General features: G+C 39.2%; 1 protein-coding gene across 2 annotated transcripts in view; it reads left to right on the forward strand.

The window, feature by feature from the left end:
- The window catches only part of SZT2 (SZT2 subunit of KICSTOR complex), a 3556133-nt gene that overhangs the window by 2457291 nt on the left and 1079280 nt on the right, over positions 1-19562 (forward strand). The window lies entirely within an intron of this gene.

Here is a 19562-nt window from a genome sequence, read left to right on the forward strand (position 1 = left end):
GTTTCTACAGAAAGCTTGTCGACTGGGGAGCAAAGTGACCCTCATTGCCCCCATTTTGGCCTCGCCTGATATGGTTTCCCTTCCTTTAGTCTCATCTTCTGCCGCTGGCTTGGATCCCATTCAGGATCTTCTTTCACACCCATCAGGTAATCCTTATCTGAACCTGGACAGTTTGAAGCTCACGGCTTGGCTACTGCAGTTCCCATGATTGCTAGGACTCCTGGATTATCTCCTCCAGTCAGGTCTGTTCTGGTGGCCACTCATAAGTCATCCACTAGGAAGATTTACTGCAGCAAATGGAAATGTTTTTCCTTTTGGGCTTCTCAGAGGAGTTTAGATCCTTTCATGGCTCCTGTTTCTGCCATTCTTGACTTCCTAGCCAATATTTTTCAACAAAGGAGCAAGCTCTTCTACTATCAAAGTTCAATTAGCTGCCATCTTATTTTCACGTTGGTGAGAATTCTGCCTCTCTGGCCTCTTCCAGACTGTGTAAAGCCTTTATTAAAGGTACTTTCCTGTTATGCCCCCCCGGTCAAGGATCCTGTTCCTCCATGGGACCTTACTATGGTTCTTCAAGCTTTGGTCACTCTACCATTTGAACCTGTTGCAACCATAGATCTTAAGTTTTTGTCTTGGAAAACAGCATTCCTATTAGCTTTCACCTCTGCTAAAAGGGTTTCAGAACTACAAGCTTTGTCCATTAAAGTTCCATATATGATTTTCCATAAAGATAGGGTTTCCCTTCGGACCAATCCGTCCTTTCTTCCCAAGGTTGCATCACAAGTTAACATCAATCAGACCATTAACTTACCTGTTTTCTTCCCAAATTCTGCTAATAAAATGGAATACAGACTCCACTTGTTGGATGTTCATAGGCCGTTACGATTTTATTTACACAGGACTAAAAACCTTCGTAAATCTGATCAGTTGTTTGTGTCCTTCTCTAAACCCTTTTTGGGTAAACCTATCTCCAAGGTCACTATTGCTAGGTGGATTTCCTTGTTCATCCTTCAGGTCTATAAGGATATTTAACATTTCTCCAGATGTATACTGGAAGGTCTTCTATCCCTGGGAATTTTCCCACTCTTTTTTTTTAATGGTGGCTTTCAGTTAATCTATTGAGGTTTCTTTTATTAATTCTTCATTCTGGGTATGGGACAGTTTATATAGATTCAGACCACTCAGGTAGTTTATGTTTTGCTTAAGCCTTTATTTGATGCAGCATATAGGCTGGCATAGTAATCTCTGAACACTCCTAGTATTCCTTCTGATGTGACTTGCCAGGGCCCATTATTTATTTATTTTAATTTGTGTACTGTCCCTACTTTCTGCTGCCATAATCACACTGCCAAGGATCTCAAAGCTTTTGTTGAATTTGTGAAGTGTATATCTTTAATCACCTGTCTTTCTGGATCATTAATTTATAATCTATATATTTTTGATGTCTGCTTTTAATTCTTTAATTATTTTCTTCTCTCTTTGAATGTTTCTTCCATAATTGTTACAAGTCTCACAGATCTTTTGAGTACATATCCCTCTCACTCTTTCCTCCTTTTATCATCAAGAAACTTTTGAATGTGACATCTAACTCTATGTTTCTGTATGTCTCATTTATATACTGTAATAGGTCCGAAGTCCCTGGTATGTGTTTTCAAGATCTCTTCAATTCAAATTTTGTATTTCCTATTTGGTCAGTTCACTGCTAATCACCAGTGCTTGGATAGTAACTTCTCTTCCCCAGTTTAATCTTATTGCTAAAAGTAATAAGACATGATACGAGAAATGTATTGGTTCTACTTGCATCTTTTGAGGTATGTATATATGTATGAATGTATATACATGTATGTGTGTGTGTGTATATATGTGTGTGTGTGTGTGTGTATGTATATATATATATATATATATATATATATATATATATATATATATATATATATATATGTTTCTACTTTTTTAATCTTGAAAGGCCGTACTCCCGAATTTCACTATGTTCAGACAAAAATGTCGAGAATGCTGTTTGTTGAAACTTCAGAGTAACAAATCTGTGAATGCCGAACTTGTAGTAGTTTTGGTGCAGTGTTGCTGTGAATTGAATGCTGTTCCTTTAAAGTGTAGTGGTTTGTGGGATATAGATATGGTGGCCGATGTGTAGTTATGTACGAAAGCTTGAGGTAGGTGTTCAGTGTGTAAGGCTTTGGGAGAGAAATGTTTTATATTTTAAGTTGATCGGAAGTTTGATGAGTAGGTTGGAGTAGGTAGGTGATAGTACGTGTGCTTTGGAAGTAGTGATTTTTATAGATGTATGGGGTGTGTGTTTCTCACAGGTATGATTTTGAAAGTACACAGTAGAAGTGTAGGGCACGTAACAAGCGAGTTGCAGTTTTCTTCATGGTAGTGCCACCTTGAAGTTGATATATATAATTAGCTGGGGGTGTGAGGGGCGCAGCCCCCAACATGGGCGTGCAGAGGGTCTTGCCTCCCTGCTTAAACATAGATTAATAGGTTGTTGGTTTGTTTGTTGTTGTGGTTTTTCATGGTTTCAGGGAGGAAAGTTGTATTTGTACTTTATTTTTTTGATATGTTGAAAGTCATTGTTATGGAGTTTTTCATTTTTGTGTTTTAGACATCCTCGTCTTGATATTATGAAATTCGGGGTTATGGTCTTTTAAGATTAGAAAGTAGATCCACATATATATGTGTGTGTGTGTGTGTGTAAATATATATATATAAATATATGTGTGTGTATATATATATATATATATATTTATTTATATATATATATATATATATATATATATATATATATATATATGTATGTATATATATATGTATGTATGTATGTGTGTATATATATATATATATATATATATATATATGAGGATTCCTTGATAAGGTATGTTTTATCTAGTCTCAACCATTGTTTATACCTTGCTGATTAAAATGTATATCCTTTATCTCCACTTCCCTTATTACTGACTGTCCATACATCTTCCATCCCAGTCTGCTTAAACGTTGTCTCAGAAATTTCATTGGGGTGTTAATCTAATTTTCATAGGACCTCCTGACACTTAGTTGGTGACAAAATAGTATTTTAGTCTCCTTACATAGCCATATACTGTTTAGAAAAGACAATTGTAATAGACATTGCTATTTTTATTTCCTGGCTAGATGCTTCAGGTGGGATGTAAGCATTAACTGCTGTTAACTAAAGGATCCTTTTGACTCCTGCATATCTCCCTCTGTTATCACATTAAGTGGCTTCCAGATGGTAATTTAATTTTTGCATTACCATAATTCCAACCCCCCCCCCCCCAACCCTGAAAATCCAGAAGCTTTTAATACCTTTTAACTTGCTCTGTTGGGTTTCCGGTGAGCTAGCCTACACAAGTGTGTTTCTTGTAGTCCCACTCTTATTGGGTTATGCTTTTTAAATTCCTGCAAACATCCTACTTGATTGGTTTATTAATCCCATTTACATTCCTTGACAATATTGTTCCAAACCTAATGATCTTGCTGCATATCCATAAAGTAAACTGGATTAGGGCCAGCTGTTCCAGGGACTTAAATATGACATGGGACTTAAGTAGGACATGCTGGTGGGACAGATTTGTTTCCCAGCGACTGCAACATCTTTGGAATATGCTACCTATTCATGTGGAACTGAGCACCTCTATGACACTGTTCAAAAGGAACCTAGTTGAGTCTATGGGGCACTGTAAATTCTTACCAGGAATAGCGCCCACAACACTCCTGTACATGGACAGTCATTACTAAAGGCAGTCTTGGATATTAACTAACATTTCTATGGTGTTACATTGGGATGAAATGGCTAGGCTTGAAATGACCTCTAGGTCGATAGCCTAGTAATCTCCTATGATCCTGTTAGGTTATCATACACCAGTGAGTAAATTACAAAGTTCTTTACAACTTTTTACTTTCAGTCTCTTGCATCTTAATTGATGCTCTTTTGCTTATTAAATCCATATGCTTTTATCTCTTGACTTAAGTCTTAGTTCTTCTTAATTAGGTACTTTATGCAATTTTGTTCCCCCAACTTTCCCAATCTTTTATGTTACTAAAGTTAATTTAATTTAATAACAACATTGTCTTATAAACATCAACTGTGTTCATTAAGGTTTTGAATTCCAAGGTAAAGGCATCTGCCGCATTTAGGCAACAGCTGCATACATTTCAGCATATGAACCATCTGTGATTCATGTGATAGCATATTGGAAATGTAAAGGATTAACTCCACCCCCCATTGCACACACTTTATTGCATTAAATTCCCAGTTTATAAGACCCACTATTTTCTATTAGGTCTTTTCACAGCAGAATAATCAGCTACATTATCATTAATGTCCTTAATTTCACATAATCTGTTGCATGTTTATTTAGAGTAGTTCTTAGTTCTTCTAACTACCCTTTTATAGATTTTTACTGGAAACTGTAATTGTTTTTAACCTATGGCTTCGTTCATCAGCCCATATATGGGATGCACTGATAGGTGTTGTGGCACCCCCACTGTAGGCCAGTAATCAAGGTGCTTGAATCCTCACCACTGAAACTGGAGCTGGATGTTCACTTGTGATAAAAATGGATACAGACAGTATTTCCAGATGCAGATCTCTGTATCAAACACAATTTACCTTAAGAGCACACAGGGAAAACACTCAGGCCAGGGTCTGGTTTTCCTCTCTCTCTCTCTCTCCCCAGGTCCCCAATAAGGCTCCCCACTTCACAGCTGTTGAGTTAAGTCCTAACCCAAGTGTCCAAGCCAAGTCCTCCAGCACACACTCTGTGAAACCAGTGCTTTGTGTCCTTGCTTCCAGTAGCTGACATACACACACACACACACACACACACACACACACACACACACACACACACACACACACACACACACACACACACACACACACACACACACACACACACACACCTGTGAAAGGGTGGCACAGATTTACTTGCTGTTTCCCCTCTGCCCAAACTGTAAGGTAGTTATCAATGCCACCAGACACTACAAAGGCAGCAGGCTTTTGCAAGGATACCCAATTATACTGAGTGAAATTAATATTAATACAAATGGTAATTTTGACCAAACAGCCAGATCTCAGGAGTGGCCACAGTGTCACCAATACATATAAGTCCTCTCAAAGGTTAAACTATTCTGCAAAGGACCAGCCACGATGAACACTTTAAATATATTTAACAATAAATAATAATTGAACATGAAAATATGAAATATCTGTTTTTATCCTTTCCATTAATAAGGTACCTCATTCCCTCAGGGCTTTTAAATAGGGGGAATTAATCTTCTCATTTCAGCTGGCATTCTTTGAGCTGTGTGTGCTTCATGTTTGTTGATAGGAATTTCTAAAAGTTCTCTCAGATCTTACTTCCCCTACCCTTTCTGTCTGACCTGTTTGCTGGAGTATTGCTTCTCTCACAGACACCTGATCAGATACAGTTGTGATTTCTGGTGGAAGGAATACTTTTATTGTTGAGGGATAGAGTAGTTTATATCTAAAGCTCATGGTACATGCCAGTTTCATAATGGGAGCAAAACTTGCCTTCATTTCTTTGTGGCCTGAGAAAAGTCTTGATTTGGCAATATCTCAGTTATACACCACCTGGGCTGTGCATTGGTAAACCCTACCCTTGCTCTTCCCATCTCATAAATAAAGACCTGATTGACAGGCTGGTGCATTCTTGTTCCAAAGTAAAAAAAAATGCATCAGCAATTATTTGCTTTTTGCATTCCAAAATAAAGGAAATTAAATGGCTGCAGCTATTAATAAAAGTCTCATCCTTTGAAATCAGACATTTCTGTCTTATTAGCCTTATCTGGTTAACAAAGAAAAAAAAAAGCAAATATGAATTTAAAGTATGTAATATTTGGGACACAAAACAACTGATTGGTAGGTCATTATGGCCCATGACTATACATGCACTATTTCCACATTACTTGGTCTTATGATTCTTCCTAGATGACAACATTCATTACTATTTTACAAGTGGAAGTCACAAATTAATGCAAAATATGAAATCTGAAAGATCATTAACTACCACAGATTGCCCCTGAATACTGTGGGAGATGGGTGCCTGCTGAGAACAATGAGAAAGAGGGAGTTCAGAAATGAGACTGACAAGAGACCCTCCACGCACAGATACATACAGAAAAGCACAGTTATTTAAACAAGAAGAAAAAGAAAATAAAGGGAAATATGCATAAATTGTTTGAGATAAATTTCTGGTCATACACAGCTATTTATCATACTGATGATCAGAATAATTGGAACTACTGTTTGTATATAAATGTAAACAGAAATGTAACTACTCTGGGTTTGAGTGGAACTTAGTATAATGCAGTGTAAGCAAATGGAGCTTTTCTCCCCATGCCTCCTCTGAAAATGAGTACTACCCAGTTGGACTTTCCCGGTAAACAAAGACAAATAAAGAAATAAATAAACATAGACATAATGAGAAAGAATGTGTACTGTCTACTGCTGCTTTAAGTAGTTAATTGCACTGTTTTAGATTGTACTGTTTGTTCTAGTGCTTTTGTAGGTAGGTTGTGTGGTCTTTTTACACTTGGGCTCCAAACTGGCCATTCTACATTACAGAGATTTTTTTTCTGCACTCTTTGTGGCAGAAGTGTGCTGAACTAACCTATCTGACTTGGGGATTGCTGGTGAAAGGCTTATTGTGTGCTTTCCTGATTAGTAGTTAACTTAAAACTTAATCCTCTTTGCTCGTATTTAAGCCTTGTGTTTAGGCAGGCTTTGGCATAACTGGTCAGCGCTGCCTATCATTTGGTAACTTTGCATAGGAGTGCCGAGAATCTGCTTTCACCTGAAGCAATCCATTACTGAAGAAACAAAAATAAGTATTCTTCTTTTATTAATTGCAGCTGTATTTTTGCAGTTTTTAAAGTTATTTACTATTTTTTACTTTACTTTTCATGAAAAAAATGTACGGTCTACTGCTGCTTTAAGTTGTTAATTGCACTGTTTTACTTTGTGTCTGTAAGTTCTAGGGCTGTTGTAGTTGATGTGGTGCTCTTATCTTGGGCTCCAAGCCAGCCATTCTTCATTAGCACTCCTGCGGTAGGCATGTGCTGAACTAACCTGTCTGAGTTGGGGATTGCTGGTAGAAGGCTTATTGTATGCTTTCCTGATTGGTAGTTAGCTTAAAACTTGTTCCTCTTTGCTCCTATTTAAGCCTCACAATTGTGCTAAGCTTCTGTCCCCACAGCGGCAATTGGCAGTGCCCTGTGTAAACACAAAAGCCTTGAAGGTTAGTTTTTCTCTAAACAACTGTCAGTGAAACTCTTCCTAGCTTTTCTACTGATTTAGGGGCAACTCAGTTGCACATTAAGCAGCATTGCTTTATTTCTCAGTCTTAGCCTACACAAAATATAGGTACTTCTTAAAGCTGTGAGCTACCAGCACAGTCCTATCAAATTAACCATTCCCTTCCCTAATAAAGCTTATAGTAAGAACTTGGCGTCCTGGATGAGCAGTTTCTCCATCATATCTCTGGTCAGCCTGATGGAGATGGGCATCCTGAGGCAATACAGCCACTTACTCCTGAAACAAGCAAATACTTTATGTGAGAGATGTAATTGCACTGTTAAATTGGAGGTAAGACCCTTTCATACGGACAAATTAATTGCCAAACAGGTTGTCAGCACACACATAACACTTCCTACACTAAAAAAAGATAGAACACGTAAATCCACTTATGTGGAGGTACTTACTAGTAACTTGCCAAAAGACCAGAGGCCTTCCAAATGGTGCCTCTACAGCAGTGCAGAAAAATAACTATTACACATGGTAACACACACCACACACCATTATCTCAACAAATAAGCTCGTAAGCCATAACATCACAAAACCCAATGTACTGGTCATAGGAGAGTCCACAGTGAGAAACAGGAATGTTCCCCTTACCAGGCTGGCTAAGGAGTGGGTTAGAGTTAGCTGCCTGTCAGGTGTCATGATCCATCAAGTCACTCAAGCACTCAATTCACTCAGCCACAAGTAGCAAATGCTTATTGACACTTGTACCGCCCTATCAAATAAGGTTACACTTAAAAGAAAAAACAAAGTAAATATATGCTAGAGTGTATGGTTAATGATTCTGCTCGGGCCACTGCTCAGCCTGCAGATCACTTACCTTTTACCCAATCTCCTTCTAATATATCTTTGCTGGTCATAGTGGAATATGGGTTAGACACATCGTCCACGACTGTTCTTGTACTTGATGCCAGTTCTCGAGAACCAAATCCTTTCAATGCAGGAGTAGTCTGGGGTAAGAGACTCCTTGCCAGGCATAATACTCTGTCCCCAGATATTTATTTATTTATTTATTTATTTATTATTTATTTGACATTTGTTTACCGGGTTGGTCCATCTGGGCCGAGGCCCTTTTTCAGTGGAGACCAGGGGAGAAAAGCTCCAGAGTTACAAAATATATACAAGCTCCAAGAATAAAAACATTTGCTAATACACAAGAAGAATACATAACAATGTAAGGCGAGTATACAATGATAATACTGATTACAAATTATATACAATGTTGGCCAGCTATGTATATTAACGTAGGTAGTCCAGGAGAAATTGAATTTAAAGTAAAGAGAGAGGAAGCTAGTAAGGAGTGATTGTGTAGCAGTGAAGGAGAGATAAGAGTGCAACAGTAGTTGTTGACCATTCTACTGGTGAAGAGATTGATATAGTAAAGGACAGTTAGGGGTAGTAGTAGTAGGGAAAGGGTTTAGTGGGGAAGAAGGGAGGGTGAGTTTGGAAGGAGGTAGTGTTAGGTACTAGTAGGAGAAAAAGAAGTGAGAGATTGGGCTGGAGAGGTGGGTTAGTTGGGGGGATGACAACAGAGGCAAAGTTTATTTAAGCTAAGGTGATTTCTCACAGTCTTTTTGAATAGAAGTTTGGATGTAGTGTTTCGTATGTCCAGTGGGAGTTTATTCCAGTGTCTGGCGGGGTAATAGCTGTACAGGTTTTTTCCTATGTTGAGTTTGAGTTTGGTTATTGTCAAAAGGTGTTGGTCAGAGCTCCAGAGTGTCCTAGCTGGGGTGTAGGATGAGATGATGGGTGATATTGCAGGGCAGAATGTGGGCTAGTATAAAATGGAATGGATTATTTGGAGCTGGAAGAGAGTAAGGTTGTGAGGGAGCTCTAACCATTTCAGTTTTTGTAGAGCAAGACAGTGGTGAGAGGAGCAAGGAAGGTCAGCGGCAAATTTTGCTACTTATTCAGTACTGAAGTTCAAAAGTAAAAGAAACAGAAGCTTCATCATACAACTAATAATCAGATTATAGCTGTTTATAAGGCTGATATGGCTTCCTTGGCTTAGAGTGTTCTGCAGATAGCTAATTCTGGTGGTTTTGTTCCCATACATGGCTCTAGTGCAAGTTTGGCTAGAGACCTTTCTGTTACAGAGAATGATGAGGAATCTGATGAGGGCAATGGTGATTTCCTAGTTGACATTGAGTCCAATCACTCTGATTCTTCGAAAGAAGAACTTGAGCTGAAATCCAAACAAATGTTCACTTTTCCTCAGATGATTGTTAAATTTAGTGATGTTTTTGCTTGGGAGTAGTCAGGAACTATTTGAGAGATAGTCAGAGGTATATTACCTTATGGAGGACAAGATGCCCAATTTTGTGTCTTCCCCCACCAGACTTGCAAGTTTATAAAGTTGCCTGCAGGACACCTGTACTATTCCAGCTTTCCCTAAAAAGGCTCAGAGAAAATATAAGCTCTTGTCAGATATGATAGGTCTCCCCAGCTGACGCAGGTGTGGTCTTCCTAGCTGCCTGCTCAAATAAAAACTACTTAGCTTCACCTAATCAAAATGCCTCCTGATAAGGAAGGAAAATGTTAGATCTTCAGGTCAAAATGATGTCTCCTTCTAGTAAATCTAGTCTTTAGAATGTTAAATTATTGAGGCTATATGCGGAAATTTATTTAACAGTATGCATACACTTTGGATGTTTTTTCTGCATCATTACCTGTAGAACAAAAGTGTTATATCAGTGCAGTTGTTTTTAATTTTGACTGTGTGCAGATATAGTCTTGAGAAATACTGCTTCCTCTGTTATATTAACATGTGTGCTTAATTACAGAATCAGAATTCCTCTTACGATTTAAAAGACAAAATTTTGAATGCACTGTTACATTTTGAATTGATGTTTGGGCCCTCTGTTACACCCCCCCCCCCCCCCCGGCACTCTGCAAGCCCTGCAGCTTGGCTGCAAATATTTTGAAATAAATGGGCTCTGAAAATAATTTGGAGGGATACACTTGAGAATGGGTAGAAAATCCTCCCCCTTTTAGGAGGAATTCCTCCACTCCCACCGGACCAAACCAGCGCTGTTTCCTGCAGTGCTCCATCAAATGGTAAAAGCAGGGATCATAGAATCAGTGCCTGCAGTACACAGGCAAAGAATTTTACTCCACAATCTTTTTGGTACCAAGAAGGAGTATTTCTCAAGACTAGTGCTAAGTTGTCCTTTCTAGCCATAACCACCTTTGTTAAAGTTCTGAAATTTAGAATCTTCATCTTACATTTGGTCCTAGTGTTGTTTCCAGACCACTGTTTTCATGGTGACTCTAGAAGTCAAGGATGGCTTACCATTATATTCCTATTGCTCCTAATTTCAATCATTTTTGAGATTTGCTGTGTCTGGCTTACATTATTAATTTTCTGCATTAACCGTTGGTTCGTCTCCTGCACCTTTTGTGTTTACAAAGTGTCTGGCCTCAATGGTTATATATTACAGAACTCCTAGGCATCTATATTTTCCTTATTTAGACAACTGGCTGATTTGTGTAGATGTATCCATGCTCTTGGAGTCCTGAGACAAGATCACATTCCTCCTTTCATATCTGGGCTTCAAACTGAACATTCAAAAGTCCTTCCTCATACCCTCCCTATAAACTGTTTTCCTGGGGTGTTGGATAGACACAGTACAAAAAGACAGCCTTCTTGCCAGAAGACAAAATCCCGACTTATCAGGACATTTTCTTGCCACTCTATCTTCTAGAGTTTGCCCCAGAGAGAGAATTCCTCAAAATTCTAGGCCTCATGGTATCAGTGATCATCATGATACCACTAGGCAGACTACACATCAGAAAAATTCAGTGGTGTTTGAAGAATTGCTGGACCCAGCACCTTCATCCCTTTGATTTCCAGGTACCAGTACTGGGATTTGTGAAACAGGAATTGCAGTGGTGGAGAGAGCGACTGTTTCTGAATCCAAGGTGCTCCTCCGTCCTACAGATCCCAGTCCAATCTGTCCAGACAGTTTGTATGGGGAGCGGTGCCCATGGGAGTTCAAGTGCTAGGCTTCTTGGGTATTCAGGACATGCCAAAGCATTTAAATATAAAAGTTCTTTGCCACTTATGGACTCTGGGTCTTTTTACAGTGGTCACAGACACACTACCATGATATGGTGCCTGAACAAGCAAGGGTGTACAAGGTCATATCCTCTTTGCTGGTTGGCAGTTACGGCCTGGAAGCTGGGTTTACAGCATTCTATGACACTTCTGGTGTCATACATTCTTTCAGAACAAAACACAGTGCAGACAGACTAAACAGATCCTGGGCATACTCTCATGAGTGGAAGCTCCATGTAGAGGTCTTCCAGGACTTTATGCAGATGTGGGGAACACCTCAAGTATATATCTTTGCCTCCTTTCAAAACAAACAACAGATAAAAAAAATGTGTTTAAGATATCCATGCAGTCATACATAGAAGACAGACGCTGTATCATTTCCACAGCCAGAAATGTCCCTGTATGCATTTTCACCTATTCAAGTGTTTCCAAAGGTACTTCTAAAGATTCAGAAAGAATTACCAAAGGTCATTGTGGTAATCTCCTTTTGGCCCTAGCAAAGTTGTTTCTCCCTTTTAATGGAATTGGCCAAGGGCAATTGCAATAAGCTTCTTCACAGACTAGATGTGTTCACACAACATTTGGGGCAAGTGGTGCAATTGAAAGTCTGGATGATTCTATTTTGATACCTTTAAAGCACTTGTACCATGAGGATCTGCAGCAGGTATTTAAGGAGGCAAGAAAACCTACAACTAGAAAATCTTATATTTACAAATAGAATTTTTTTTTGTAGGTGGTGTCTAGCCAATAACAGAGGTCCCAAAAGGATTTTGATCCATTTGATTTTGATGTGAGCTACTTAGAGATGGTTTGTCATATGCTTCTACCTATGTGCATTTTGTGGCCATCTCAGTTTTTCTGCCCATGGACTCCCCATTTGTTGTCTCTTTTTGTGGTCAAACAGTTTGCAAAAGCAGTGTTGCATGCAAGATCCCCTCAAATGCAAATTCCTCCTCCCTGGGATCTTAGCTTTGTTCTCGAAAAATTGTACTTAGCTCCTTTTGAACCTGCCTGTCAGACTGATTTATGGGTCTTTACTTGGAAGACTGTTTTATTCATTGCTCTGGTATCTGCAAGGCAAGTCTCTGAGCTGCAAGCTCTTATGTTAGGCCAAACTTTTTTTTAATTTTTCACAAGGAGAGGGTTGTGTTACTCACTCTTCCATTATTCATACAAAGTTGTTTTTGAACTTGCTTTGCATCAAGCAGTCAATCTCACAGAGTTCTGTCCTGATCCCATAACCAAGGGATAAAAGATTCTAGATGCTTTGGATATGCACAAGCAGATCACCTGCTCACTTACAGAACAAAGCCCTTTAGAAATGATCAGCAGCTGTTTGTCTCCTGTATGGGGGCTAAGAAAGGTCAACTTGACTCTAAAGCAAACCATTGCATGATTGTTGTCTTGTGCTTTTGTTTTCTGTTACTCCCCCCATGGTAAATCTCTTCGAGGCAAAGTTAAGGCTCACTCGACTAGGACCCTATCCTCTTTGATGGTGTTTTGGAAAGGGGTAGACACTAGAAACATTCTAGAGGGAGTAATCTGGTCCCCTGTTCATACTTTCACAAAGTATTACAAACTGGATTCCTTTTCAAGGTCCAGAGCAAGCTTTGCTATGATAAATTTCCAGGGGCTCCTGGATCCTCATTCTTTGTCCTACCAGGTAGGATAAGCTCTGGGAATCTATACAGAATGCCACTGAGGCAGTAGAAATGATTAACAAAGTACAGTTACACAGGTTTTACATACCTGAAGTAGTAGATTTTGGAATTCCTCATTACTTCGGTTGCAGCACTCTCCTGCCTTCTTCCAGATTGTGCATAGCTGAGGTGGGTTTCAACCTCTTTGATTCGGTTGGATTTGGTTTTTATGTGGTATTGTGACTGTTGTGAATTTACTCCTGTTAGATGATTTTGGCTTCAGGTACTTTCCTGTCCTACTTTGTGGAAGCAAAATGCATGAACACTCATTTCCTGTGACAGTTGAAGGCTTCCCATTTAGGATATGCTGAGCCAATCAGCTGTCATGTAAGAGAAAGGGAGGGGAGTCTGAGCTTTTGAAAGTGGGCCAATTCTGTTACCATGACAGATAACCCAAAATGCCACTGAGGTAGTGAGGAATTTGAACATCTACATTTAAAGATAAATAGGACTTACACAACTGCACTTTTATTCTGATGAACAGGAATGTGCCTCTGTGCCCTCCAATTTTTCCTCTGATAACCAGAGTTCTTTGAAAGATCCTGAAGTACTCTGCTGTAAATATGCTGAAAGATAAAGCATAGAATAAAATGTTTGTTTAAATGTGGAAATATAGCTTAGCAGTGTAAAATTGGCATCCATACTGTGTGACATAGCTCTGGCTAAAATAAGGGAAAAAACGAGAAACTTCTGTTAATGGATCAGTAAGGAAGTCTGACAGATGAATGGACATGCTTTTTATAAAATTAGCAGTACGTGCTCTCTTATAAGCTGTTTCCTCAAAAAACATGTTCTCCCACAGTATCAGCAAATAAGCTGACAGATGAATGGACATGGCTTTTTATAGAATCGGCAAAAAAAAAAAAAATTCTGAAAGGCAAATATTGCGTGCATTCTCACATCAGTAGAAGTGCTTACAAGTAAATATTAAATGGTTTCACAGAAGGACAACAGGAAAGTCTAAAAACAGACATTACATGCTTTCCCACAAAAGTTCCTTGCAAAAAAGAACAGGATCTAAAGTACATGACTAAGAGTATAAAAAGACTGTAAACTAAACCATGTTAGAGGTATGTAGGAACTTTGGTTACAAGGTAAATGGAGAATGGAAAGTTGTCATCTGCACTGGCCGTGAAGAAAGCTTTGCACATTAAAACTGTAAACTACAGTAGTACGTGTTTGTTATAAGAATAAGTTGTTTATTAATAACTGTGCTATAAAGTATTGTGCTGCAAAGTATATTTTCTCATCAGAGTACAGCCTGCAAAAGTCTGTGTTATAACCAGACTTTGATTTCAACAGTAAACAGTCAAAAAGACTTTGTGTCTTAAGAAGACTTTGGTTTTCAGCAGCAAGGACAGCATGCATCACCTTCGTAAATTAATTTTTAATTTGTAACTTAATGTGACCCAGACATTGGTTCTTCCTTATTATGAAAATGGAGAAGGGCAATTACCCCTTGGCTAGCATGCATTCCATTACCAGTTTTTGATCCCTCCCAGTGTCTGCTGCCTGTGAATGCGATCTGTCTTGGTTTTGTCAGAGCCTCTAACTCAGCACCACTACTGCGCACTTCTTGTGAAGATGAGTGAAATAATAGTGCATACCTAGCTGTGTGGCTAGATAAATAAGTGGTTGAAAACAGCAGGGAACCGAAGGGTAGTAGACAGAGGGGAAGGTATCCTAGGTAAAAAAGTTACTGGTGGTGTTCCTCTGATATTGGGTCTGAACATAATTCAGTGTCCTTACCTTAAATTTCATTGAGTGCATCGAAGACCTCAGTCTCTTTGCAGACTGCACCAATTTTGGAGGAGTTCACTGACGTGGGAGCATGCATAAAGAGAGGTCTAAGTAGACTAGCTATTTGTTTTAAAGGGTGACAGCTCACCTCAGCCCTTCCATATTTGGAGTACTGCATCTTGAAGTAGTCTGTATTAACTACCATACCATAGGCCCATACCTCTGTGAACTTTGGTCCCCTAACTACTGATAATTGTGTTAACTTGGGATAATTGTGGCTAGGCCTGTAAGGGCTCTTGGTCCATTAACCTAGTAACCTCCTGTGAACCTATTAGGAGGATGGTAAAACAATTGATAAGTTTGGGTAAAAAGTGTATTCTTCTGCAACTTTAATTTTTACAATTTTGAATTGTCAGGCTCATATGTTCGTTTATTCTGATTAATAGTGAAAGTATGAGGAATGTTTTATCTGCAAATGTCCTGACTGAAATCGCTGTTGCATTATTCTTAACCTATGGGTGTTCATCCTTTGACTTCTAACTTGGGTACTAAAGCTTTATCTTCCTGAGGGTCTACATCCGATGTATGATCTCGGCTCATATGTTTCAGGATATATAGACGGACATAAACATGAATTCCTCAGACTATCTTGCCACCAGCCCGAACGCAAGTCATGCATCTGTTGGACTGATTTTTCATTGAGCTGTTGGTGCCGTTGCTTCTGTTATAGTGCCCCTTTGGGGCACCTTCCTTTTTAGTATTTTTGACTGTGTTTAAAATTTTTGTTAGATTTCAGCTAGGAGGGGTAAGTGCAAGTTTGATACATAGATTCCATACAAGGACATGTGCACTAAATGCCTTTTTGTTTAGGCCCGGAACACAACTACAAATCCTGCTCTATCTGCCAGTCATTTGTTCCAAAAATAAACAAAGGTAATGGAATACCCTGCACCTAATGTTGCCCTTCTGCCAAAGGAGAAACTCAAGGGACCCCAAGACGATTTGCTGCAGTCTAACATTTCTGAGTACTTGTTGAGGTTTCAGAACCGTCAAATCCTAGTCCAGGAAGAGGTACCAGGTACTCTAATTGAAATATGCTAAGGGTCTGAACCTCCAAGACTTGTTCAAATAGATATCATATCTTAAAAAAAAAAAAAAAAAATAAAAACTAGGCTTGTGACCTCCCTTACAACTTATAAGGAAAAAATGAATCAACTTCTAAAGTAATCATGGCCCCAAAGCCTCTCCTTTTGTTACTTGGCTGCCTCAGGTCATATAAGTACATAACCAAGATTCTTCTTCCTTTGTGGAGGAACAAGATGTAGACTCTGATTGTTCTCTAGATTACTCCATGTAAATGCATTCTCCAGCACAGCTCTGTTCAGATGAAGAGGTCTCCCTTTCTCCAGATACTCCCATTGAAGAGGTGTCTTTGGAGAAACTCTTCAAAACACGATGAAGCACTTTAATGGCAATCAAAGCAGATCTCTGATGTACAAAAGAGATACAATAGCCTTCTGGAAATAGGCATATCAGTGCTTTCTCCAGTACTAGAGCCATACCAGTAAGCCTTCCATTCAGCATCTTCATCTCCATATTCTCAACCACTAATACCTTAAGACCAGACACATTCTATAAGGTACCTGATTACCTTAAATACCTGTATAAAAATCCTGTGGCTAACCCTGCTGCAGTCTCTCTTTCCTTGGATAAGCTATCTAAGCTGCTCCCACTGACAAAGATAGTAGGGCTAAGTATAGGTGGGGAAAGGTGGTCTACATTTCCTCCACCCTAGCTTTCAGAGCTATTAACTACCAGATTCAAATGACTAAGTATTTGCTCTCTGTGTTACAGTCTTTCAAAAAGATTAAGTCAGACCTGTAGTCAGCAGATTCTAAGCAGCAAATACAGTCTTTACTGTCTCAAGCTACCTAAATAGCCAAACACAGCATAAAATGCAGTTTTAATGCTGTGGATGCCACCTCTAGAGCTGCTGCCACAGGCTCAGTCATGAGATTTTATGCATGGCAGCATAGTTAAACCATCCCAGATTATGTCAAATCTGAAATACTAAATTTGTCCTTAGTGAAGATCTCTTGTTTGGTCCATAGACTGCCAGTCTCTTCAAAACCCTATAAGAGGCAAGACAGGACTACAAAAGACTGTAGACAAATTCTATTTTCTGTAGTCCCTAGATACCATAAGAAACTACCCAGCCAAGTCTACGTATTTTGTTAACATGGACGCTAGAACCACTCACAAACAAAGAAAACAAGAAAAAAAATTCCAGACAAACCCCATAGGGAATATCTTACGGGGAGGCCTCATGTTGGAAGCAAAAACCTGTGACTACCTTCACAACTACCCCTCCCCTCTCCTCAACCACTCTACCTCTCTATTCAAAAGAGTTTCTTTGTCTTTACCCTTTTGGCAAATTGTAACTACAGATAAATGGGTTATGACTATCTTCAGGTGAAGGCTTTGCCATGTCTTGGGAAATTATTCCATTGCTAAAAGGCATGCCTCTTCCACCTCTAAACCAGCTTTTATTACTTATTCCTGTTATTCAGGACTTGGGCACCATAGAAAGTGTGCCCACATCCTTCACTGGAAAAGGTTTTTGTTACAGAATCTTTCAAGGAAGGAAGGACGGACAGTGGAGATCCATTCTGAATATTTCTCTTCTAAGCACTTTCCTGAAAGTCTTACTTTCAAAATGTTCTCTATTCCCACCATCCTGCCTTTCATTCTTCCTCATGGCTTTCTGGTATCCCTAGATTTATAGGATGCCTACCTTCACATTTTCATTCGACCTTCTTGCAGAAAATTCCTCAGATTAATCACTGGCTCATCACATTTTCAGTCTACTGCTTTGTCCTTTGGTCTTTTTATAACACCAAGAGTTTTTACAAAGTGACTAGCTCCAGTGGTGACTTACTGCCACACACAGGGAATTCAGATTTTCCCTTACTTGGATAAACATCTGATCCAAGCTCTCTCTACTGACATCCTCCTCAAGCATGTACATTACATGTTACATCTCTTGTCAGTACCGGGATACACAATCAAATCCAAAAAAATCACATCTCACACCCCTCACCCACTCTGGACCTAGTTTTTCTGGGTTGCAGACTAGACACATGCAAAATGAGTGCCTTTCTTCCTCAGGAAGAAGTTGTCAGTCTGACCAGAAGAAGTTCTCAGTTTGGCCATCTTCTTCCAACACCTCTACTCAGTGTCACACAACAGAACAAGGGAGATTATCAGGGTTTTTGGTTTCATGGCAGCTACGATCCCAGTGCTTCCTCTGGCCAAACTATACATGAGGAAAATTCTGTGGTACTTGAAATCTGTGTGGTCGAACTTTCACACTCCATGGATACCCTGATCCCCCTTCTAACCAGCCTCAAAAAAGTGCTGCTCTGGTGGGAGAAACAGGTCATGCTTAACATGGGTCTTCCTTTCACACCAGCCCCACCCAACCAAGTTCTTCTTACAGATGCCTTGGACAGGGCATAGGGGTATCATGGGCAGGATCTCGCCATCCTGAGAGGACTTCTCCTCACCTGAAGTAGCACATCAGCTTCTATGCTGGATATAACCCATATAACTTAGCCTACTGCAGCTGTTCAAACATCTACTGTTAAGCTTATTACACAACTGTGCTTTCCAAGGTTAAACTGTGGTTTGACAGAACATTCCTTCCTGGATCGCTGTCACATTTCCTTCACCTTTCATAATAGTACTGCTAGTGATTTGTTTTAAAGATAAAAAACTTGCTTCCGTTGGCTTGAAGAAAATTGGTTGTTTCATATATCCCTGGTGTAACTCTGTATATCTTCAAGAACATCTGGTCATCATTTCCACCTTCTCTCACACCATCCCTCAAGACAGAAGGAACTGGAATTGTATTTTATGTTTTTTGTAGATAATTTGTTTTGTACTGCAGGGAAAGAATTAACAAAAATGTGTCCTGCCTATCTTGTAAGGCATTCCTTTTTTGTGATTGTGGAGTGCCTACTGAGGAGGTTATGTTGAAAGACGACTAACTACTTTTTTAGCTTTGCCATAGGTTCTCCATTTGGAGTTTTTTTTTAAAGAGCAACCAGTTTAATGAGATGCTATGGAAATCTGGAGGTATAGCAGAGATCTACCCTAAATAGTCTTTACAGTAACAACTGACTGTGTCATTTAACAAGTTTGCCTTCTCATTTTTCTAGAAGCAATTATTTCTTCCTGGGATGTAGTCTTTTGGGCAAACTAGAGAGATAGGGTATCTGTTCTACCATTTATGATCATTCCTCCATTAACTCTGAAAAACCTTTAAAGTAAACACAGTCTACCTTGATAGGATCTGATATGATTAACTTCACCAGAGCAGTGGTGGTTGGTAAAAGGCCAATTAGGAAGTAAGAAATTCCAGACTGACTGGGATAATGATAAATATCTGAAGTTGCTGACATAACTTTCCTTTTCCTATTAAGATGTTTATTCAGCTATGCTCAGCAGTAATCATGGCCTCAGGAGTGAATGGTTAAAAAGTTCTGAAATAAATTTCTTAAGGTACACATTCTGAGTTAACTGTAATGAAGCACCATAGTGGGGATTTTGGTTGAGGACAGCTGATTTTGAAAGACATGCTAATTGTCTTCATATTGTATGTCTTAACTGACTTGCTTGTAATCAGTTTGAATTTTGTATTGTC

This window comes from Protopterus annectens, chromosome 10.part0, assembly GCF_019279795.1.
Source record: "Protopterus annectens isolate FY-2018-M chromosome 10.part0, PAN1.0, whole genome shotgun sequence".
Lineage (NCBI taxonomy): Eukaryota > Metazoa > Chordata > Ceratodontiformes > Protopteridae > Protopterus > Protopterus annectens.